Consider the following 26,162-nt stretch of genomic DNA (forward strand, 5'->3'; position numbering starts at 1 on the left):
GCTGGGCAGGTACAGAAGAAAGGCTTTTAGCTTCAGCTTACATCTTTCTGAACTGTTTGTACGAAGTCAATACAGTCATCTCACCACTTTTGTTTTCTTCTTTATGCTTTTTTGGTATGCTTTTTAAAAGAGCAAATATAATTTAACTTACAAATGCTGGTTTAAAAAAAACCCTTTAAAAATACATAGTACAAAATATATCATAGAAATTACATAGAACTTTTTAACATCGCTGAAGTTCTTTGCACCTCAAGACGCGCAGCGTCAGAGGCCCAACCTCAGGACCAGAAAAACCGCCCAGTCTCCTCGGCCCCGGGCCTACAACTCCCACAAGCCATCGCGAAAATTGCGTGTAAAGGAGCGACAGGAGACAGCCCAGTTACTTCCGGTCTCCAGGAAACGTCCCTGCGGAAGTGCTTTTTTTTTTTTTTTAACGTCAGAGGTCGTAGGCTTTAAGTGGGAAGAAAAAAGCTAACTCTGCTCAAAAGTAAAGGAGAAAGGCCGGAAGGTAAGAGTTTACAAGGCCCAGAAGCTCCGAACGAGGAAGAAATTAGGCAGCCCATAGGTGAGCTCTGCGCGACCAGCTACCAGAGTCGTTCTCAGATGTGCAGCTCTCCTCCTGCTTCTCCCTTTTCCTTCCAGTCTCACGCTAAGTTCTGTTGTGCAGGGCAAAATCGGCACCTTTCCCTTGCGGTTCTTCGGAACCCGAGCTTCCAAGGCGCCAAACCCCAGGTTCCAGGAAGTGCCTGCAACCATTCGTTCTGATTTCCCTGCTCTCGGCTCAGGCTGGGGTTTTGGACACCAGCTGAGCTCGCTGATTAAAAGGCCTAGTTTCCGATTTAGCTCCTACCTCCCAACGTCTTTTCCTCAGAATCTGCTGCTCTGTTCCAACATAAGATCCAGTGGAAAGAAAACGGAACCTGCCAGGACCTTAGCCTCCCTATGTTTTAGTCCTTCCATTTTATTAGGCTGCCTGATAAAATCCCTCCCTGACTGCCAGAGCAAAACAGCATTCTATTTAAAATTTAAAAAAAAAAAAAAGAGTCTTTCTGCTAAGTCAGGCATAGAATCTGTAAATGATTCGTTAAAGGCTGTTGAAACATTGCTTTGAGGTTTTAATCAAGTGCAAAGTGCAGTGACAAATGATAGTAATTCACTTGTTAATGTGTGCGAATATCGATAGTGGGGGACGGGAGTAAATGGGAACTCTGCTTAGTTTGGCTGTGAACCTAAAACTGCTCTGAAAAATTCTTTATTTTTTAAAAATAACGGTAATAACAGGAAGTATAATCACCATTATTGAGCTCCTACTATGTTCCATTGGTAAAGCTAGCATTTGAACCGTGCTGTGTCTGACTCCAAAGCTCATAGTGAATAAAATGCATAAAAACACTGCATCAGATTATCTGGCCAGAATTTAGGCATTTCAGAAAATGCACTTGACAAGGCTGTTAGGAGACCTGATTTCTCGTATCAGCTCTCTACTGGCTCCTTGTTGACCCACGCTTCCTTGATTTGAGAAGGAGGATGTCAGATCAGAGCAATGATTCTCAAACTTAAAAGTGCACACAAATCACCTGGTGATTTGGTGAACATAAAACATCTGCTTCAGGATGTCTAGGTGAGGTCTGAGATTCTGCATTTCTGACAAGCCCCCAGGTGAAGTCCCTATTAATCCAGGGGCCACACTTGGAATAGCAGAGGACAGGATGATCTCTGAGGTCCTTTCAGGTTCTAACACTCTCACAGTGGATCGTTCTTCCCCCCTCTAACCTTAGCACCTTTGCTCTTAAGGAAGTATTGAAGGATCTGTCAAAAAAGAGAGTGACAGAAGTAAAGATTCCTAACTGAAGCCAAAATATGAAAATAAAAAATAACTTTATAATGTCTCTGGAAAGATACCCAGGAAACCCATAAGAGTAGCTGCCTTCAGGGAGGCAGACTTGATGGCTCAAGTACAGGAATGGCAGGTAAACTTTACTGTGTACTTTTATACCTTTCTCATTTTTACTATGTGTGTGTGTGTTCTCTCTTTTTAAAAAATAATTCACTTTTGTGCTCGCTTTGGCAGCACATATACTAAAATTGGAACGATACAGAGAAGATTACCATGGCCCCTACGCAAGGATGACACACAAATTCGTGAAGCGTTCCATATTTTTAGTCATGTACCACAATGTTCATTGCAGCTCTATTTACAATAGCCAGGACATGGAAGCAACCTACATGTCCATGGACAGATGAATGGATAAAGAAGATGTGGCACATGTATACAATGGAATATTACTCAGCCATAAAAAGGAACGAAATTGAGTTATTTGTAGTGAGGTGGATGGACCTAGAGTCTGTCATACAGAGTGAAGTAAGTCAGAAAGAGTAAAACAAATACCTTATGCTAACACATATATATGGAATCTAAAAAAAAGGTCATGAAGAACCTGGGGCAAGATGGGAATAAAGACACAGACCTACTAGAGAATGGACTTGAGGACACTGGGAGGGGGAAGGGTAAGCTGGGACAAAGTGAGAGAGTGGTAGTGTATATATGGACATATATACACTACCAAATGTAAAATAGATAGTTAGTGGGAAGCAGCCGCATAGCACAGGGAGATCAGCTCGGTGCTTTGTGACCAGCTAGAGGAGTGGGATAGGGAGGGTGGGAGGGAGGGAGACGCAAGAGGGAAGAGATATGGGGATATATGTGTATGTATAACTGATTCACTTTGTTATAAAGCAGAAACTAACACACCATTGTAAAGCAATTATACTCCAATAAAAACGTTAAAAAATTCATTTTTAATTATCATAGAAAAGTGGTTAATATGCCACTTGTTAGTGAGGCAGAAGTCACTGAGTTATTAGTTTGGACCTACTATTACTGTAACAGATTTCTTTTAAACAGAAATTCCTTGAACAGTCACTTGATTATGTTTGGGAAACAAGCACTTGAATATCTCCCTGACATTTCAGCTTTTTTCCCCTCTTCTCAAATAGAATTGCAGTGGAGTATGTTGGTAATATAGTAGTCAAATCAGATATGATGGTAGTTTTAGGAAAATAGTGACTTAAGTGCATGAAACTGGGCCAAATAACTCATGAGATAACTTCTGGCAGTAAGATCTGAGATTCTCTGGTCCTATGAGTTCTGATTCCCAGAACCTAGACCAGTGATCCTCTAGTCTGGCTACACATTAAAATCACTTGGTGGGGAATTCCCTGGCGGTCCAGTGGTTAGGACTCTGGGCTTCCACTGCAAGGGGCCCGGGTTTGATCCCACAAGCCGGTGGCCCAGCCAAAAAAAATCACTTGGTGAATATACGTATATACACACACACATATACATACACATATATGTATATACATATATACACACATACCAGTGCCAGGACCCTTCTGTAGATCAATTAAAATGGAGTTTCTAGGGGCGGGGCATGGATTTTTTTTTTTTTTAAAGCTATGGCCAGTGATTATAATGTGCATCAAGGTATGACCTAGACCATAGATATTAATCTGATACTCAGGAAATATGAATGGAATAAAAACAAGAAACTTGGCCTCCCTTGGAGGCACAGTGGTTAAGAATCCGCCTGCCAATGCAGGGGACAAGGGTTCGAGCCCTGGTCTTGGAAGATCCCACGTGCTGCGGAGCAACTAAGCCCATGTGCCACAACTACTGAGCCCATGTGCCACAACTACTGAAGCCTGCACACCTAGAGCCTGTGCTCTTCAACAAGAGAAGCCACTGCAATGAGAAGCCCGCGCACCGCAACGAAGAGTAGCCCCTGCTCGCCGCAACTAGAGAAAGCCTGCACACAGCAACGAAGACCCAATGCAGCTAAAAATTAAATAAATAAAAATAAATTTATATATATATATATATATATATATATATATATATATATATATATATATATAAAAGACTATTATGTCAGGTTCTCTGTACTCACATCCTGGTCCCTATATACATCTGAATTTATGCCCTATGATCTACACTGATTATATAGTCAATATCTATCCAAATAAAAAACTATATTCAATTATCGATTGCTGGCTAAATGCCTGTGGTCTAGAGTCAGACAGGGATTCAACTGCAAGCTACCACTTAGCAGCCCTGATCCTACTTTATGCCCCGATGCCTCAGGTCTACCTTCTCCATCTGTATGAGGTGGGTAATAACAGGACCACCTCACAGGATTGATTTGAGGATTGAACAAGGTAACATTAATTAACATGGTGTCTGGTACCCAGTGACAGCTCCCTAAACGTCAGCTATTTTTATCCTGGTCAGGAAATGCCAAGGGATGAGTTAAGGAGGGGGCAAAGCAAGTTGTCGGGGGAAGCTATGTAGAAGGGGTGAGCTGACCAAGAGGGGTGGAAGATGTAGCTCGTCCAGGTGGAGAGAAGACGGAGCATTATAGGCCTGAGGAAAGGCTCAGAAGAGATGGTGTGACCAGGGCCTAGATGTTTAAGCCACACAGTTGTAAGACTACTGCACTGGAGCGTTTTCCTCATGTTTTGATTTTAAAATCTGAAGACTTTGCTGGCCCCTGCTTTATGGTATACAGTAGGTGACTAACAATCACTGTAGCGATTTTTGGATTTTTCCCACTCACCAGGTGGCAAGGATTACACGATTTCAAGAATTCAAACTTCTGAGTATTTCAGAGTTCATTAACGATACTTTAGCTCTCACCATGGGATGCTTGTGCTTAGACACTGTCGCCAGCACTGCCCCACAGCCGCCACTAGAGGGACTAGGACCAAAGGAATCATCAAGCTTCTAGGTACAAAATTCAGTTTCCCAGATTCCTACTTCAACACTCTATTAACATTTTTTTCCTTTGAAGCGTATTTCTTTTATGCACTTTAAAATACGTTTAAAAATCCAAATCCTGCTGGAATATAGGAAATTAGAGTCCTACTAACCATTATCCCTACAAAATAGCCACTTAATAAGGTTAATAAGATTTTGTGTGTCCTTCTGGATATTTTCAATTTATATACAAACGTACGTATTATTCTTTTATTTAAACCTGTGATTTGTCCCCTGACTACCACTCTGGCTTCATCTCCTACCACTCTCTGCCTGCTCTACAGACTATATTCTAGATCTTCAAACTTGCCAACTTGTTCCATTCTCAAGACCTTTGCACTCGCTACATTATCTTCCTGGACCACTCTCTTCTCCCAGGTTATCCTCACTCAGGGGTTAGTTCATAGGTTATTTCCTCAGAGAGGTCTTTGTGACACCCATCAAGTAACTATTCCCCAACCCAAGTCACTCCCCATCACCATGTTTTATTTTCTTCTATCACTGTTTGAAATTACCTTGTTTATTTATGTGCTTGCCTACCTACTCATTACTAAAATGTAATCTCCATGATAGCAGGAACCTTGGCTGCCTTATTTTCTTCCATATCACTAGTATCTAGAGCATAAATTAAGGACCTAAAAGTATTTGTTAAATGAATAAGTACATGAAAGAGTGCTGTACTTACTATTCTGTAACTTTTTTGTTTCACTTAAAGTATCTTGAGATGATAAGGTTTATAGAGAGTTCAGAACAAATGGAAGCATGTCCCCAAAAATGAAATAGATGGGAAAAATGAAAACTAGAAAATAGGGGATGTAAAAAAAAAAAAAAAAAAGTATCTTGTATAAGTTATATTTTACTTACTGTAGATAAGCTTTATTCTTTTATTTCAGTCATATTCTTAATTTTTTAATTTAATTTATTCTGGTTAGATATTCAAAAGCCTCAGAAAACAATGTAAGAGGTATTCGGTGAAAAGTCTGACATCCATTTCTGCCTAATATCTACTTAGTTCCTACTCAATCAGGTAACCATTTATATTATATTAGTTTTTGTGTATCCTTTATGCAAACACACACATACATATATTTTTTTATTCTTATTTTCTTCCCTTTTTTGCACAAAACAGTAGCATATTGTATATATACTGTCCTGCACCTTCATTCTTTTAACAGCTGCACGGTATTCATAATTTATATGGATCTATCATTTATTTTGCTCAGTTCTCTATTGATTGACTTTTGGTTGTTTTCAATTTTTGTTATTGTAATCAATGTTTTGGTAATCATTTTTATGCTTGATAACTGTACAGTGGCATAAATTCCTGGGAGTGGAATGACTAAATCAATAGGTGTGTGTATGTGTGTGTGTGTGTGTGTGTGTGTGTATATATATATATATATATATATATATATATATATATATATATATACACACACACACACACACACACACACATACTGATATAGGTTCATATATATATATAGAATCATGAAACGTCTTACCAGATTTGCCTCCAAGAAGGCTGCCTCAATTTCTACTCCCACCAGCAGTGTACAAGAGCACCAACTTCCCCACACCCTCGCCGAGTCCTAAATATTATAGGCTTGAAAATGTTTGCCAATCTGATGGATGAAAAATGGTTGTTGTTCTTATTTTCATTTCTCTAAGTATGCATGAAGTTGAATACCTTTTCATATTTTTAAAATAGCTTTATCGATGTAAGTTCACATAACCGTGTAATTCACCCACTTAAAGTATACAGTTGAATGGTTTTTAGTATATTCACAACCATCAACACAGTTGCACAGAGGTGCAACCATCACCGCAGTTAATTTTATTTTTTTATTAATTTTTATTGGAGTATAGTTGATTTACAATGTTGTGTTAGTTTCTGCTGTACAGCAAAGTGAATCAGTTATACATACACATATATCTACTCTTTTAGATTCTATTCCCATATAGGTCATTACAGAGTACTGAGTAGAGTTCCCTGTGCTATACAGTAGGTTCGTATTAGTTATCTATTTTATATATAGTAGTGTGTATGTGGCAATCCCAACCTCCTAATTTATGCCTACCCCCGCCCCACAGTCAATTTTAGAATGTTTGCGTCACCTCAAAAAGAAGCCCATATCCTTTAGATGTCAGTCCCCATCCCTCCATTACCCCCAGACCTAAGAAACCACAAATCTACTTTCTCTATAGATTTGCATTTTCTGGACATTGCATATAAATGGAATCATATAATAAGTAGGTTTTTGTGAGAGACTTCTTTCACTTAGTATTAACGATTTTAAGATTCATCCATGTTGTATCATGCTTTGGTACTTCATTCCCTTTTATGGCCAAATAATATTCCATGGTATGAATAAACATTTTTAAATCCATTTGTCAGTTGATGGACATTTGTGTTGTTTCCACCATATATATATATACTAACAACATAGAATTTTAGAGTGGGCAAGGGCCCTAGAATTGTGACAATAAGACTACACTTAACAAATAGTCTCCTTAATTACTATAATTGAGAGTCAGTTCTAGTGGGTAAAACATTAGCCTAGGAAGCACAACACTAAAAATATCAACCTTACCACAGGAGGGTTCTCTGTATAATTTTAATGTTTTTCTTCTTTGAGCCTTAGTTTCTGTATTAGTCAGCTCAGGCTGCCTTAACAAAATACCATACACTGGGTGGCTTAAACAACAGGAATTTATTTCTCACAGTTCTAGAGGCTGGGAAGTCTAAGGTCAAGGTGCCAGCCAATTTGGTTCCCTGGTAAGAGACTTCTCTCTTGCAGACGACCACCTTCTCACTGTCCTCACATGGCAGAAAGTGGGAGCACTGGTCTCTCTTCCTCTAATAAGTCTTCCCATAAGGACATTAATCCCATCATGGAGACAACACCCTCATGACCTCATCTAAACCTAATTTACCCACTAAAGGCCCCACCTCCAAATACCATCACATTGAGTGTTAGGGTTTCATTGTATGATTTTGGGGGGACACAAACATTCAGTCCATAACAGTTTCCCAAATGTAAATTGACGTCTACCTACACTTCTACTAAGGAAGAATGAAATAGCATCAAGCTCTTTTAATTTCTTAGTGAAATGCTTACCACTACTGTGCTCTTTAAGAAAAAAAAAGGAAGGAGAAGAAACTAATAAATATATCTTCTACATAGTTCCTGTGGAATATATACCTCAAATATCAATTATTCCCTGATAGTATGTCTACCGTTAAGGGTTTTTTTAATATATTTATTTATTTGTTTGTTTTTGGCTGCGTTGGGTCTTCATTTCTTCGCGCAGGCGAGCGGGGGCTACTCTTTGGTGTGGTGTGCGGGCTTCTCATTGCAGTGGCTTCTCTTTGCTGCAGAGCATGGGCTCTAGGTGTGCAGGCTTCAGTAGTTGTGGCACGTGGGCTTCAGTAGTTGTGGCTTGCGGGCTGTAGAGCGCAGGCTCAGTAGTTGTGGCTCGAAGGCTCTAGAGTGCAGGCTCAGTAGTTGCGGCGCACAGGCTTAGTTGCTCCACGGCATGTGGGATCTTCCCGGACCAGGGCTTGAACCCATGTCCCCTGCATTGGCAGGCAGATTCTTAACCACTGTGCCACCAGGGAAATCCTATACCATTAAGTTTTTATCACAGACTAAAGCAAGCAGTCTGACTTATAAATAGATAATTTTCTAAGTAAGGTAATTTAAATGCAATAAGCTTTTACCTGGAAGATAGTCTATGAAGTATCACAAAATGAGGAACCACAGGCCATGCCTACTAGATTCATAGAATCGTATTATAGTGTTTCTCAACTCATACTTTGGATAATACAGGGTTGAGACTGTGTCATACAATGCAAGACATTTAACATTCCTGGTGCTCTGAACTAATAACTGCCGATAGTGGTCTCCAAGTATTGTGGAACTGTGGAAAATACCCCCATATATTTCCACGTGCTCCGTGGAGGAGAGGCAGTACTGATGAAATGTTCTAGTCCAGATCCTGCATTTTATAAATGAGGAGATGGGTTACAGGTCCAGAGAAGTCAGCCAACTAGGTGATCTGACTCCTTCCCGAGTGTTCTTTCCATTGTTGTATATAACACACATTCCTCACTCTCACTATTCACGATTAAAGAGGAGCAGCTCTCCTTCGGAATCCCACTCTTACCTGCCCACATCTTTCTTGCCTTTCTTCCCCATCTCTTTTTTTTTTTATCATTTTGCAACTCAGTAGGTTCAAGAGTCAAATTAAACCATTTTATTCATTTATTTTATCAAATATTTATTGAACACCTAATATGTTTCAGGCTCTGGGCTATGAGCTGGGAATACAGTGGTGAACAAAATAGACATGGCCCCTACCCTTGTGGGTAAAGTGAAGGAGATAGACAGTTTTAAAGTAGAATAAATACATGTAACTAAGATCCAGCATACCATGCGGCGCAGGCAAAAGTTTTTAAAACAAATATGTGTAAATATATAATTACTAACTGTGATAGTGACAGAAATGAAAACCTAAGGAGAACCTAATTTAGAATTGGGGCACCAGGGAATGCCTCTGAGAGGAGGTAATATTTAAGACAATGCCTGAAAGTGAGTAGGAGTTAACGGGGGAATACAGCTGAGCCAAGTCCCCAGGTAGGAAGGAGCTAGGAAGGGTAACCAGAGTCGCTAGATCACCATCATAGTAGGCACGGGAGAGAGTTGGGAGGCAGTGCTGGAGGATTAAGAGGGATACAGGCCCTTCTGGACACAAGGAGAAATCTGGATTTTATTCCAAGAGTAATAGGGAGCCATTAAAGGTTTTCAACAGAGGATTTACATGATCCAATTTGTGTTTTTAAAAAGATCACCGTGAAGAGTACATGATGTGTAATTCCATTCCAATTAAGTTCAAGAACAGGCAAAACTGATCTAGGCAGGTGGAAATTGGAAGAGTGGTTGCTATGGGGAGAGGGGTAAAGGGCATAAAGAAATTTCCTGGGGTGATGGAAATTTTCCACATCTTGGAGTGGTGGTTACACAGGTGTTGTATTCATTTACCAAAACTCATCAAAGTGTAAGTTAATATTCGTGCATATCTGTATATACATTTTAACTTCATTGAAAAATAATGATCGAGGGACTTCCCTGGTGGCGCAGTGGTTAAGAATCCGCCTGCCAATGCAGGGGACACGGGTTCGATCCTTGGTCCAGGAAGATCCCACATGCCGTGGCGCAGCTAAGCCTGTGCACCACAACTACTGAGCCTGCGCTCTAGAGCCTTCGAGCCACAACTACTGAGCCCACGTGCCACAACTACTGAAGCCCGCACTCCTAGAGCCTGTGCTCCGCAACAAGAGAAGCCACCGCAATGAGAAGCCCGCGCACCGCAACAAAGAGTAGCCTCCACTTGTAGCAACTAGAGAAAGCCCGCACACAGCAACGAAGACCCAATGCAGCCATAAATAAATAAATAAATAAATTTATAAATTTATTTTTTTAAAAAAGAAAGAAAAACAATGATCTGGAATTCCCTGGCAGTCCAGTGGTTAGGACTAGGTACTTTAACTGCCGGGGCCAGGTTCACTCCCTGGTCAGGGAACTAAGATCCTGCAAGCCTCTGGGGTGCAGCCAAAAAAAAAAAAAAAAGGAAAGAAAGAAAGAAAAAGGATGATCACTTCACTCTGACTGCAGTTACTTTGTGAAGCAGTTTCAAGTTCAGACTACATAAAATTGAGGTTATAGAAATTTGTTTAAAACCCTGAAGACCCAGGAAGACTTAGAGACTCTCAGGCCTCAAAGTACTATTTAGTTCACTTAAAACTTCTGGGCTCTAAAAAAAAAACGGAAGGGAGGAAGCCAACTAAGAAATGGGATACCTTCTACAATAGCTCCTGTGGAATATATGCTCTAATTATCAATTATGCCCTGATATATCTACCTTTGAGTTCTTCTCACAGACTAAATCAAAGTTTGACTTAGAAATATATTAACTTAAATGCAATGAGCATCTGCCTGGAAGGTTAAGAACTGGGTGTTCCAGCTGTCTCCCAAAGAGTCTTTCAGTGGGACTTCATTGTATACTGGAATCAGCTGAGCAGCTTTAAAAATTTTGATGCCTGGGTCCAACCCCCAGAGATTCTGATATAATCAGCCTGGGGTGGGGCCTCAGCATCCAGGTTTTTAAGAGCTCCCCAGAGAGAAGCCAAGGCTGAAAATCAGTGCTTGCCCAGTTCCACCTGGATTCCATTCCTCTATCTTTAAAATGACTCCCTTCAAAGATTCACTGAGCATTTTTTGCATAATAAGGGCCCTAGAAACTGCCATCTCCTTCTACTGGATTACTTAAAGTAAACTTTAAGATGCTACATTAAGATTTAGATTTCGGTACCTTCCCAGTCCCCAGGTCTCACGCTGGTCTTAGGGCTGACCTGGAATCTACTGCCCTCCACCTCCCCACTCCGATTTTGGGACGTCTGCCCTCTGGATATAATCCTCCTATGGTTCAGTATCCAGTTCCCCTTGGCAATGCCCTGGGTTTGCTCTTGGGTGTGTTTTCTGATTGACCTTTTTCCACCTCAGTTGTTAAACTTTTGTATCTCCATATCCAGCTCCTTTTGGTCTGAGAGGGAAGGAATGTATGAGGGAAGAACAAACCTCCCCCCTCTTTGCCCTGAAGGCTTAACAGGAGAGTGGGGAAGTGCAAATCCCAGTTTGATGGGCAGTACTGAGTGATTACATTCGAGCTTCAGGCAGAGCAAAACTGCCTCTTTCCGTCCCATTGTTTTTTGTTTTTTCTTTTTTTTCAGGTATATTGTTTGCCCCCCCTCTAACCCCCACCCACAAAAAGTCTTCCAAAACTTGTTCAGGATTTTCGGAAACTGTCTCATTTCCACCACATGTGTACACTGCACCCTGAGAGTGAATTCACTGCATTATTCATTTGTTTTTCCTCTTTATTTTTCTTTCCTTTTTCTTTTTTGGTTTGATTTTTCTTTTTTGTTGTTTCAATACTCGTTTGTTGCCCACCTACCAAGTGCCAGGTGACACATCTCCGAGTCCTGATGTTTAATTTACAAAATAAAGTGCTCTTCTCAAAACACATTCAATTGTGTTACAGTACTTTTCTTCCTCGGACAGAAAAGCAGATGCACTATTTGAGGATATGAATTATAAAATGGTAAAATCCCGTGGTATAAGAATATTAATACATGTTCTAGTGAATGTGTAAATATGGAGAAAATGAACATTTCCCAAGTTAAAAAATTCACCAAGAATTATATGATTCCAAAGCTGGGGAACTGAGGCCATTGCAGATACTGTTGCTACCTGAGCTGCTAAACAAAAATCATTTCACCACAGACTTTTGTTCAAATTAGTCTTGAAAAACATTTGAATTGATGGGAGATCTTCAGGAAGATAGATGTTGTTTAAAACAAAACGATCTTATGTCTGAGTTTTCTAAATGTGAGTCTATTCCCCCATCTGGACTGCCAGTTCCTGAAACTCAGGAACCTTCTTCTCTCAACATCCCCTCCCCCAGTGAAACAGAATTTTTGCATGAGGTAGGTGTTCAACAAAACTCTGTTGGGAACTTAAAGGGAATGGTTCATTTCACATGGTGATGTGCCTTTCTGAAATAATGAGGTTAAAAAAATGGCTTTCAGGAAATATGTAACGGAGAATTACAAAGCAAGAAACTGACTGTGGTTATCCTGCCTTGTCCAGTTAGGACAGAAGTCTCCTGTCTCGGAGGACGTTGGGAGGCCATTGTCTACTTTTCTATTACCTGCCTTGCCCAGTGAGTGCTAAGGGAGGGGAGGCCTGGAAGAAATACAGGGAGGAGCCCATATTCTAGGGCGAAGGTGTTCAAACTGCAGTACTAGAAGAACGTCCAGGGGTAAGGAGCTGTGTAGAATTTTTAAGAAATTCTGTTCCCAGACCCTCAACTGTACCTTTCCATAGCATGACTCAGGCTATCTGTCCCCTTTTCCCCCTCACAACAGCCTTTCTCCTACCTTAAAGAAAAAAGACTCCTCATGTCCATCCTGAATATTACTGCAGTGTAACGATGTCCCAAGTGTGAGAACTTCTAAGATGCCATACAAATCGACAATTGGAAATGGCCTCTCTAATGTTTAATCAAGATGCCATAAATCCTCCTTAGCTTCCAGCCTTCCCCAGACTTAAACATATTTCTGTTAAGGGTGCATCACTGATTTATAAATGGGGTGTTTCAGCCTTGGAATGTTCTAAAATAGTGTGGACAATGGGAGTGGTGGTGATTCTTGTTTAACAACCTCTTTTTTTTTAATTCTCCAACTATTGTCCAAGAATGCACTGCTCATAAAAGAAAGCCTGGGGAAAGCAAAGAGCGCTTCAGTAAGAAATAGTGAAAGGCTTAAAATAGCTTTTATTATGAATTTAAGTTTAAAAAATTCTCATCTATTACAGCACTAATCCTCAGGATGTGTCATTAGCTGGAAAGAAAACACAGTTGGGTAGCTGAAGCAGTATAGGTTAGTAAGGCTAGTTCTTTTAAATGTAACTAGAAAGTCTCCTTGGAGTACCAGATCTTTCAAAAGTTTTTGACACTGGATTAAAGCCCATAGATAACATTTTAAGTAACTTTTTTTAGATTCTATGTGGAGTATTAAATACAATAATTACAGCATGTTTTATTAAGTCACACCCAAAATATTTATTACCTTACTACAGACCACCTGTTTGTTTTCTATGTTGCATGAAAAGTTACCACTGTTACCTGAAAACTAGGTTTGCCTCTTGGTGGGTGTTGAGCCAAAAGACACAACCAAGCGAAAGAGCAGGAGAAGGAAGGACTTATTACTTGCAGTAAGCAAGGAGAACACCGGGGATCTTTCCCAAAGCAGTGTCTCCCTGAACAGCAAAATTGAGGAAGTTTTAAGCTAAGGGTACCTGTTTATTCATGAAGGGGTTCGGGCTGGTGTATGCATATTCATGAAGGGGCTTGAGCAGAAGAGAATTCAGCATAGAATTGGGGCAAAGGTTGCCAGAGTCCAAGGTTTAATTGACTGAAGTCACAAGGGTCAGAAAAGAACAACATCATCATTCCTTACATTCAGACCAGTTTGGGGTTTCAGCATCCTCCACCTGGGTGGGGGCCATAGTTCCTGCAGAACTCGAAGTTCTGTATCAGATTGTTATGTATATCCCTTGAGGAGGAACCAGCACTGTATTTATTGCTCATGTATTGTTTCTTGACTGCTTTTCCTTTGTTCTTGCATCCCCTCACTTGTCTTAAGATCATTAATTACTGAGACCTGTTAAAGGGCAAGCATTGTGGCCAGGAGGCAAAAAATGGCTTCTCTTATGTCAAGAAAGCCATGCCTAGTTCTCTTTCTCCAGGGACCTCCTACCCTATCTGCTTATACCAGATAGGTGTAAGCTTAGAAGCTCAAAGAACATACATTGACTGCACAGAGGGTCGGCATCCCTAACCCCTGTGTTTTGTTTTGTTTTTTTGTTTTGGCCATGCCACGTGGCATGCTGGATCTTAGTTTCCCAACCAGTGATCGAACCTACACCCCCTGCAGTTGGAAGTGCGGTGTCTTAACCACCAGGGAAGTCCCTCAAAGAGCATACATTGATTATTGCAGTTTCCATGGATCAGGAGTCCTTGACAGGGTTTAACTGAATCTACTACTCAGGTTCTCAAAGGCTGCAATCAAGGTATAGTCTGGGGGTCTGATCTCATCTGAGGCTAGAGATCCTCTTCCAACTTGCTAGTGGTTGCCTGAATTTAGCTTGGTTGTAGGACTGAGGTACCAGCTTTCTTGCTGGCTGTCAGCTGGGGTCCACTCTCTGCCCCTAGAGGCCCCTGCAGTTCCTTGCCAGGTGGTCCTCTCATAAGCACTCTCAAAACATGGGCACTTACTTCTTCAAAGCCAGAAAGAGAATCTCACCGGTCAGTTAAAAAAGGCTTATAGAATGTAACCTAATCAAGGGAGTAGCTATCCCATCATATTCACAGGCCCCACCCACACTCAGGAGGAGGGGATGATGAGAGGGTGTGTACACCAGGACAGGAATCTTAGGGGACATTTTAGAATTCTGCCTATCACACCATTTTCATCTTATTTCTATTTTCAAAAATGTTTAATGTTTTCTGCCTTCTATTACCAAAACCAAAATTATATTTTAGTGTCTGGAACAGCTGATTAATTTTTAGCATTAGATAACTTTCTATTTTTGCTAAGTACATAGGAAAAATGCGATGATGTCCAGAAAAATTAATGGAATAATTTCAGGATTCATCTTTAATTAATGGAATTATTTCATAATCCTTATGTAACTGTTTCTAAAAAACAAATACCAGGGACCAATATGCACACATATATTTGCTTAGGAATGTCACATCTCTTATCATACCTCCAACTTTATAAGTAACATAATTTTAGCTGTACATTATATTGCATTATTGCAAATTAAATGATATCAGCCTTAGATTTAGTATCATGTTTTATCACTTATAATAAAAAAAGATTAATTTATATTAAGCCAAAGATGATTTAATCTTATCTGGCTGCTTTTAGTGACCGATTTTATATGATACATCCTTATAACATTTTTTTCTTTATCAAATTCATCATCTCTGAATCAACAGCTTTCTTGTTCCAGAAAGTAGTGTGCTTGCTAGGACAGGGTTTTTGCTGCCTAGGAATTTTACCCGTTACCTGGAGGTGATACTTAATCTTCATGGTAATTTTCCTTCCATAATAAAATGATAGATTAACTGTGATTTTCATTACCTACTTTATTCCTTTACCACTATTATCGTGGATTTAAGTATGATTTATTAATTTAATTATTTGGTAGAGTTGCAGTCCACCTGGCTAATATTTTAATTATAATTGCAGCAGATGCTGCATTTGTTCATCCCACCTACCACAAAAAGAGTTTTCTCATGTACATTCTGTAAATACTTATTGAATGCCTTCTATCTGAATAATAAGCAGTATACTCCCCAAGTTCCATATGGTCAGGAACTATTTATTTCTTGTCCATGTTTATATCCCATTATGTATCACAGTGCCCAATATATAGTAAATACTTCATAGTATTGATTGAATGATTGATTGAAGACTAAATACAAAGATAACCTCAATATCCTTAAAAAGCTTAATACCAAATGGGTGAAATAATACAAATGTACAAATAACTACTATAGTGCTAGATTTATAAAATAGAAAATATCATGTACCAGGTTCTAGAGAAATAGCAATATTTTAAAATGAAAATAGGGCTTCCCTGGTGGCGCACTGGTTAAGAATCCGCCTGCCGATGCAGGGGACAGTGGTTCGAGCCCTGGTCCGGGAAGATCCCACATGCCGCAGAGCAACTAAGCCTGTGAGCCACAACTCCTGAGCCTGCGCTCTAGAGCCCGCGAACCACAACTACTGAAGCCTGGGCGCCTAGAGCCCTTGCTCTGCAACAAGAGAAGCCACCGCAATGAGAAGCCCGCGCACCACAACAAAGAGTAGCCCCCGCTTGCCGCAACTAGAGAAAGCCTGCGCACAGCAATGAAGATCCAACGCAGCCAAAAATAAATAAATAAAACTAAAAAAAAATAAAAATGAAAATAAGTGAAGATTTCAAGTAGAAGCAATACTTGTGGTGAAGTGGATTAAAAAATAGGCCTTGATAAAGTTTTAACTCAAACGTATTTGTTGTTATTTGAACTGATAAAAATAGGTAGAAACATCAAAAAGTTCAGTGAAATATCAGAGGCTCCATACAAGAGGTGTTAAGTGGCAGAGGTGTTTCCAAGAAAACATCACCTGGATTCCTGACCATTTTTGAATTCTCTAGGAGCTGGCCTAATAATTATACCATACTTTGGTTATGTTTAGGGGACATTACTGTGTCTTTCAACTTGAGCCAGTGCCCTCTTTGGCAACCCACAAGGTAAGTACAAATCTTCTGCACAAACTTTTCCTCAGAAGGTCTGTGCTATTAGCATGGAACCTCACTTACTAATCTGAAGTTAGCCTGTTATATTTACCACTTAACCACAGAGAAATTTCTGCCACATGAAGTCCAGGAAAAATTGTTAGACTACAGCAGATCATTCTGATTTATACCATTATCTCTCAAGTATGGAGACATATTTCGAATGAGAAAATACTGTTCAAGGGGCTTCCCAGCATTAGGAATTGGAAGCCAGAGAAGAAAATATTACTCATCTTAGTTTTCTCCGTTGGGTTTCTGACTCTTCCTTCGAGGCACTAGTACCAAAACTTAATTGGCTATGCGAAGTTATACAGTATTAATGATTACGAACTTTATGATTCATTCAAAAAACATTTATTGAGCTCCAGAGCAATATGCTAGGCATTGGGTGAAAATCTGAATCCAAAAGTGAAAAAAACAGGTGGTCACTGACCTTACAGAATGGAAAAGAGGTTATATTCATTCAAGTTTTTGTGACATTATCGAATACTTACTTTTAAAATTCTGTTAATTATACATTAAATATATTATTTACAGAAGTTTTAGTAGTATGTAAGTTGATCTTACAAAAATGTGATTAAATATTTTTTCTGTTTATTCATTTATTTTTATTTTATTTTTTATTGAGATATAACTGACATGTAACATATTAATTTCAGATGTACAACATAATGATTTGATATACGTATATACAGTTGACACTTGAACAACACAGGTTTGAATTGCGTGGGTCCATTTATGTGTGGATTTTTTTCAGTAAATGTGTACTACAGTACTATACAATCTGAGGTTGGTTGAGTCTGCAGATGCTGAACTGCAGAAATGGAGGGCCAACTGTAAAGTGGATTTTCAACTGCAGGAGGTCAGTGCCCCTAACCCTCAAGTCGTTCACGGGCTGACTGTTTTGCAAAATCATCACCACAATAAGTCTAGTTAACATCCATCACCACACATAGTTACAATTTTTTTTTCTTGTGATGAAAATTTTAAGATCTACTCTCTTAGCAACACTTAAATATAGAATACACTATTACTAATGTAGGGGAGCAAAATTTGCCACCCCAAAATGTGTCTCTTTGGCATGAAGATTATATTAGCCTTTTATTTTTAAGGCCCAAAAGCCTTAGGAAGAAACTTTGACCTTCCCCCTAACCTCTTAAAAGAATGTTCCAGGAAGGGAGCTATCACCAGAGATATTACAATACAAACTAGGTGTGGTAGATAGGGAGGAAGCTAGCGAAATCCTAGTTAAAATTCCTCTCTGTGTCCCATTGTCTCTGCATGACCCAGCAAACATTTGTTTACCTAATATCTGCTTATGCATCTCCATGTAAATTGCCTTCCTCTCCTTTGAAGTCCCAAACTACTACCCCAATGCCCTCTTTTGTCTTTAGGTGAAGATGGTATTTAAGGTGAGGGTTTAGACCATTACTCAGTTCTCCTGGGTCTTTCCTGTGTACACATGTTATAAAACTTTTGTTTGATTTTTCTCCTGTTAATCTGTCTCATGTCAATTTAATTGTTAGACCAGCCTGAAGAACTTAGAAGGGTAGAGGAAAACTCTTCCTCCCAGATACTAGCTATAGTCACCAATGCTGTACATTACATCTCCAGACCTTATTTATTTTGTAACTGGAAGTTTGCACCTTTTGACCACCTTTAAAATCTTATTTGGCTGCTTTTAGTAATCTATATGTTTTTATAGTAGTTTAAAAAGTGTTATATAGTTTATATAGCTTATAAAGTGTTTTGATAACAGTTACATTACACATTAACTTAATTTTTGCTTGAGAAATGAAGACTTTTTCTGACAGAAAGTAAATTTGATTTTGCTGATTAGGTTGATAATGAGGACTAGCTTTACTATTTAGATTATGTGGTGGACATTTTCTAAACCTACACCGCCCAGTAGAGTAACCACTAGCCACATGTGGCTGTTGAGCTGTTTAAATGTGTCTAAGGTAACTGAGGAAATTTTTCATTTTAAATGTGAAAACTAAAGCAATGTAAATTTTATGATCAAAAGTGTTTTGTTGTATTGAATTTAACAGTATTTAATATTCTAGCCTTTATTAGATTAAACAAGGTACCTCTAATAGAAGAAAACTGGGTATAATTGGTAGTTAGTCAGTAAGTCTTGCTAACTTTCTCGCAAAATGAAGAAGTGAATGACAAATCACTAAGTAACAAATCCTTTTGAAAGTCAGGTAGTTTCCAGTTCTTCAAAAAACCAAAGGAGAAACTAATCAAATTGACAGCTATTAAATCATTAAAAATAACTTTTGAAAATAGAAAATTATGTGATTTTGGGCATATAACTAGGAAGAAGTTCAAAGCATTGGGTGACAGAGCAATAACAGAATTCCTTCCATTTACATCTACTTATATAGATGAAGAAGGTTTTTCAGAGATTATTGATGCTGGACCTGTCCCATTCTAATAATAACTAATATTCATTCACATATATTAAAATAATTTTTAAAAAATTTAAAACTCCCATTCATGTCATTAAGATAGCTCTTCCAACAAATTTTTTTCTTAATAATTATCAGAATCATATTAATGTTGTTTTGATAAGTTGCATAATAATAATGGTAATAGTAACTCAACCCAGAAGAAATGTTTTTAACACTCAGGGGAATTTTTTAAACTAAATCTCAACTTAAATATATATTTTTATAGTACAGAAGTATGATATGTGATCCATAAAAGACTTTACAAGACTTCTGGTACTGACCCAGATGGAGTAAGCCCACTATACCCTATCTTTCCCAATGATTAGCACTAAAAACTCTGGACAGAAATACAAAAGGACTCTTTAAAAGTAAATAGTAGGGACTTCCCAGGTGGTCCAGTGAGTGGGACTCCATGCTCCCAATGCAGGGGTCTGGGTTCGATCCCTGGTCAGGGAATTAGATCCCGCATGCATGCCACGGCTAAGAGTCCGCATGCTGCAGCTAAGAAGAAGCCTGCATGCTGCAACTAAAAACATGCCACACACACACAAAAAAAATGCCACAACAAAGATCCCGCATGCTACAGCTGAGACCCAGCGCAGCCAAAATAAATGAATAAATATTTTTAAAAAAGAAAAGAAAGTATCTTAAAAAAATAAATAAATAAAAGTAAATAGTAGCAGGCAGATTGGGGAGGGGACCCAAAGGTGAAGAAGGACACATACAGGAATGAGTTTCCCATATTTTTAATCTTTTATCTCCTGGCTTTGACCCAAAGATAGCCACAGCACATAACTGCACAGTTGTCACAGGCTTCAAAAACTCCTAGCGAAATGCTGTATTTCTGGTCAGAAGAACATGAAAGGGAGTTCCTACAAGCAGGAGAATGTGGAGGAAATATCCTTTTTTTTTTTCCTCTTCTGGCCCTACCACAAGCACAGCCCCAGTCGCAGAGCTACACTGGGGTGGCAGTAGCATAGGAATTTAAAATCCCAACAAGAAACCTATCTTTTAGGCCAGAAGAACTGAGATAAATGGACCCTGTGATCTGAAGAGTGTCAGGGGAATCCTCATTATTTTTTCTCTCTTTTATTTCACTGCTTTGCCCAAAAGTTGGCCCCAATCATGCAGAACTCTGTGGCAGCCTGGCAACTAAAACTCCAAGAAAAAAACTAATCCTTCTAGTGAGAAAACTGAGAAAAGGGGACTTCTCTGGTGGCGCAGTGGTTAAGATTCTGCGCTTCCACTGCAGGGGGCACAGGTTCAATCCCTGGTTGGGGAACTAAGATCCCACATGCTGCATGGTGTGGCAAAAAAAAAAGAAAGAAAACTGAGAAAAGGGGACCCTGGTAGCTAGAGAGTATGGGGAAAATCTGGAGAGGAGAGAGCTGGAGAAGGAAATTCCCTAATTCTGATCAATAAAAGTAATAAACCTCTGGCCAGAATGACCAAGAAAAAAAAGGACAAGACACAAATTACCAATATCGGGACTTCCCTGGTGGTCCAGTGGGTAAGACTCTGTGCTACCAATGCAGGGGGCCTGGGTTCCATGCCTGGTTGGGGAACTAGATCCCACACGCATGCCGAAGCGAAGAGTTCACGTGCTGCAACTAAGAAGTTCACATGCCACAACTAAGAAGTCCGCATGCCACAGCTAAGACCCAGCACAGCCAAAATAAATGAATAAATAAATACTTTTAAAAAGAACAAATTACCAATATTAGGAATGAAAGAGGAGGTATTACCGCAGACCCTACAGATATCTATAAGATAATAATAATACAGTCAGGGACTTCCCTGGTGGCACAGTTGTCAAGGATCTGCCTGCCAATGCAGGGGACACGGGTTCAAGCCCTGGTCTGGGAAGATCCCACATGCCGCAGAGCAACTAAGCCCGTGGCCACAACTACTGAGCCTGCAATCTAGAGCCCACGAGCCACAACTACTGAGCCCACGTGCCACAACTACTGAAGCCCGTGTGCCTAGAGCCCATGCTCCGCAACAAGAGAAGCCACCACAATGAGAAACCTGTGCACCGCAACAAAGAGTAGCCCCTGCTCGCCACAGCTAGAGAAAGCCTGTGTGCAGCAACGAAGACCCAATGCAGCCAAAAATTAATAAATAAATATATTAAAATAATAATAATAATACAGTCATGCCTCATTTTATCACTCTTCAGTTTATTGCACTTCACAGACTTTGCGTTTTTTACAAATTGAAGATTTGTGGCAACCCTGCATTTTCAGAAGGCGGTTAGCATTTTATTTATTTATTTATTTTAAAATTATGTATTATTTATTTGGTTGCACCGGGTCTTAGTTGCAGCTCACTGGCTCCTTAGTTGTGGCTCACCACCTCCTTAGTTGTGGCATGCTAACTCTTAGCTGTGGCATGCATGTGGGATCTTGTTCCCTGGCCAGGGGTCAAACCCGGGCCCCCTGCATTGGGAGTGCAGAATCTTAACCATTGCACCACCAGAGAAGTCCCGGTTAGCATTTTTTAGCAATAAATATTTCTTAAGTAAGATCTGCACATTTTTTTCAGACATCACTTACTAGGCTATAGTATAGTGTAAACATAACACCTTTTATATGCACAGGGAAACCAAAAAATTTATGTGACTCACTTTATTGCATTTTTTGCTTTATCATGGTGGTCTAGAACCAAAGCCGAAATATATCCGAGGTGTCACTGTACTCCAAATAAGTCTAGTCCCATTAATTAAATTACTTAGAAGAAAGGGACCAATTCTTTGAAGGATTAAAAAGTACCAAAACTCACACAAGAAGAAATAGATAACCTTCTTAGTTCTAGATCTATTGAAGAAACTGAATTTGTAGTTAAAAGTCCTCCAACAGGGCTTCCCTGGTGGCACGGTGGTTGAGAATCCGCCTGCCCATGCCGAGGACATGGGTTTGATCTCTGGTCTGGGACGATCCCACATGCCGTGGAGCAACTAAGCCCATGCACCACAACTACTGAGCCTGTGCTCTAGAGCCCACAAGCCACAACTACTGAAGCCCGCGTGGGCCTAGAGCCCGTGCTCCACATGAGAAGCCACCACAATAAGAAGCCCATGCACCACAATGAAGAGTAGCCCCCACTCGCTGCAACTAAAAAGAAAGCCCGCACGCAGCAATGAAGACCCAACGCAGCCAAAAATAAATAAATAAATAAATAAATAAATAAATATATATATATATATATATAAAAGTTAAAAAAAAAAAATCAACAAAGAAAACTCCAGACTACAAACATTTAAGGAAGAAATAATACCAGAAAATAGAAGAGACGAGAACATTTTCCAGCTCATTTTGGGAAGTCTGCATTACCCTGAGCCCCAAACCAGAGAAAGCTATTAGAACAAATTAAAACTACAGATGAGTACCACTAACATAGATGCAGCAATCTTTTACAAAATGTTAGCAAAATGAATCCAGTGGAAGTTATCCTGGGAATGCAAGGCTGGCTCAATATTCAAAAATCAATCAGTGTAACTCACTGTTTCAAGAGACTAAGGAAGAAAAACCATATGATCATCTCAATAGGTGCAGAAAAAGCATTTAAGAAAATTCAGGGACTTCCCTGGTGGTCCAGTGGGTAAGACTCCACACTCCCAATGCAGGGGGACTGAGTTCGATCCCTGGTCGGGGAACTAGATCCCACATGCTTGCCGCAACTAACAGTTCACATGCCACAACTAAGAAGTCCATATGCTGCAACTACAAAGTATCCTGCGTACCACAACGAAGATCCCACGTGCTGCACCTGAGACCCAGCACAGCCAAAAATAAATAAATAAATATTTTTTTAAAAGCTTTGGGGACGAAAAGAAAATTCAACAACTGTTTATGATTTTAAAAAAAACCTCTCAGCAAACTAGGGGTAAACAGAACTTTTGTCTCCTGAGAAAGAACATCTACAAAAAGTTACAGCTAACATCGTACATAATAGGAAAGACTGAATGTTTCCTTCTAATATCTGAAGAAGGCAAGAATATCTACTCTCATTATTCCCATTCAACACCATATTGGAAATTATAACCAGTGCAGTAAGGCAAGAACAAGAAAACACATACAGATTTGAAAAGAAAGAATAAAACTGTCTCTATTCTCAGACAACATGATTGTTTATGTAGACAATATCAAAGAATCTACTAAAAAGCTCCTAAAACTAATAAATGAGTTTAGCAAAGTCACAGATAAGTAGGATATTTTAAAAATCGATTGTATTTTTATATTCTGGTAATGAACAATTAGAATTCTAAAATATTTTAAATTAGCATTTATAGTAACTACCCAAAAATGAAATATTTAGGTATAAATCTGATAAAATATGTGCAGGATCTATATCCTGAAAGCTACAAAACACTGTTGAAGTATATCAAAGATCTAAAGAAATAGGGAGGTGTGCTCTGTTGGAATATTTGAACACTTAGTATTGTTATGATGTCGATTCTCTCCAAATTGATTTATTGTTTCAACGTAATCCCAGTCAAAATCCCAGCAAGAATTTTTAGATAGATACTGATAACCTGAATCTAAAATTTTATATGGAAAGTCAAAAGAATTACAATAGCCTGAACAATTTTGAAAGAGAAGAACAAAGTTGGAGGACATATTACCAGAATTCAAGATTTACTATAAAGCTACACAATTAAGATAGTGTAGTACTGGTGAAAGAGTAGAGATGTACATCCATGGAACAGGATAGAGTCCAGAAAGAGACCCAAATATGATCAATTGATTTTTGACAAAGGTACAAAGGCAATTAAACATAGAAGGGATAGTATTTTCAAAAAATGGTGATAGAACAAGTAGCTATCCATAGGCAAAAAATAACAAAACAAAAACAAAAAGTGCCTCGACCCATACTTAAATACTTTATGCAAAAACTAACCCAAGATGAAGCTTATACTTAAATGTAAAGTGTGCAACTATAAAACTTCCAGGGAATTCCCTGGTGGTCCAGTAGTTAGGACTCCACACTTTCACTGCTGAGGGCCTGGATTCAATCCCTGGTCAGAGAACTAAGATCCTGCAAGCTGCGCAGGGTGGCCAAAAAAAAAAAAGAAAGAAAATATTTGTGACATTGGGTTAAGCAAAGAGTTTATAGATATGATACCAACAGAAAAATTCATAAAAGGAAAAAGAATAAATTGATCTTTATCAATATTAAAAACCTCTGCTCTGCAAAGGAGCTGGTTAATAGAATAAAAAGACAAGTTGCAGACTGGGAGAAATATTTGCAAATCACATATCTAAGAAAGGAATTTGATCCAGAATATATAGAGAACTTAAAAAACACAACGAAGGAGCCAAGAATATACAATGGGGAAAGGATAGTGTCCTCAGTAAATGGTGTTGGGAAAACTGGATAGCCATGTGCAAAAGAATGAAACTGGACCACTATGTTACGCCAAACACAAAAATCAACTCAAAATGCATTAAAGACTTGAACGTAAAACCTGAAACCATAAACTTACTAGAAGAAAACACAGGGGCTAAGCTCCCAAACATTGGTCTTGGCAGTGACTTTTTAGATTTGACACCAAAAGCAAAGGCAACAAAAGCAAAAATAAACAAGTGGGACTACATCAAACTAAAAAGCTTCTGTAGGGAATTCCCTGGCAGTCCAGTGGTTATGACTCAGCACTTTCACTGCCGGAGCTCGGGTTTAGTCCCTGGTCAGGGAACTAAGATCCTGCAAGCCGTGCAGTGTGGCCAAAAAAATAAATAAATAAAATTTTAAAAAATAAATAAAAAGCTTCTGTACAGCAAAGGAAACCATCAATAAAATGAAAAATCAACCTACCAAATGGGAGAAAATATTTGCAAATCATATATCTGATAAGGGGTTAATATCTATCTATATCTATCTATCTATCTATCTATCTATCTATCTATCTATCTATCTATCTATCTATCTATCTATCACTCCTACAACTCAGTAGAAAATAAAATAATCTGATTAAACAATAGGCAGAGGATCTGATAGACATTTTTCCAAAGAAGATATACAAATCCACAAGAGTTAGATGAAAAGGTGCTCAAAATCACCAATGATCAGGAAAAGGCAAATCAAAACCTTACACCTATCAGAATGGCCATCATCAAAAAGATAAGAGGTAAGTGTTGGGGAGGATGTGGAGAAAAGGGAACCTGTGTAATGTTATTGGGAAGGCAACCATTATGGAAAATAGTGTAGAAATTCCTCAAAAAATTAAAAATATAACTACTATATCATCCAACAATTCCAGTTCTGGGTATTTATCTGAAAAAAACAAAATCACTATCTTGAAAAGATATCTGCACCCCCATGTTCATTGCAGCATTATTTCCAATAGCCAAGACATGGAAAGAGCTTGCATCCATCAACAGATGAATGTATAAAGAAAAATGTAATATATATTATATGTTATTCAGCCATAAAAAAAGAAAGAAATCTTGTGGTTTCTGACAACATGGATGGACCTTTAGTCACTAGCTTTTTTTTTTTTTTAATATTTTTTTGACCGCACCATGTGGCATGTGGGATCTTAGCTCCCCAACCAGGGATGGAACCCGCACCCCTTGCACCCCTCCAAGAAGTGTGGAGTCTTAACCACTGGACCACCAGGGAAGGCCTGGATGGACCTTTAGGGCATATGCTAAGTGAAGTAAGTTAGAAAGAGAAAGATAAATACTATATGATATCATTTATATGTGGAATCTAAAAACAAACAAGCAAACTGAACTCATAGAGAACAGATTGATGGTTGCCGGGGGGGTGGGGGGGGGCTGGTGAGGGTAGGCGAAATGGGTGAAGGTGGTCAAAAGGCACAAACTTCCAGTTAGAAGATATGTCCTGGGGCATAATGTAGAACATGATGACTAGACTATAGTTAACAATACTATATATATATATATTTTTTTT

At 39.0% G+C, this 26,162-nt stretch overlaps 1 long non-coding RNA gene across 2 annotated transcripts; it reads left to right on the forward strand.

Annotated features, from left to right (window-relative positions):
* Nucleotides 1–464: 464 nt before the first annotated feature.
* On the forward strand, nucleotides 465–26,162 carry LOC309636261. Of its 2 annotated transcripts, none has more exons than XR_014249331.1 (2): nucleotides 465–565; nucleotides 1,795–26,162. It is a non-coding gene; the product is annotated as an uncharacterized lncRNA (long non-coding RNA). The 2 variants fall into 2 exon arrangements; XR_014249332.1 differs by having other exon boundaries at nucleotides 502–565; nucleotides 1,779–26,162.

Source organism: Balaenoptera borealis, assembly GCF_965194805.1.
Source record: "Balaenoptera borealis genome assembly, chromosome: 10".
NCBI lineage: Eukaryota > Metazoa > Chordata > Mammalia > Artiodactyla > Balaenopteridae > Balaenoptera > Balaenoptera borealis.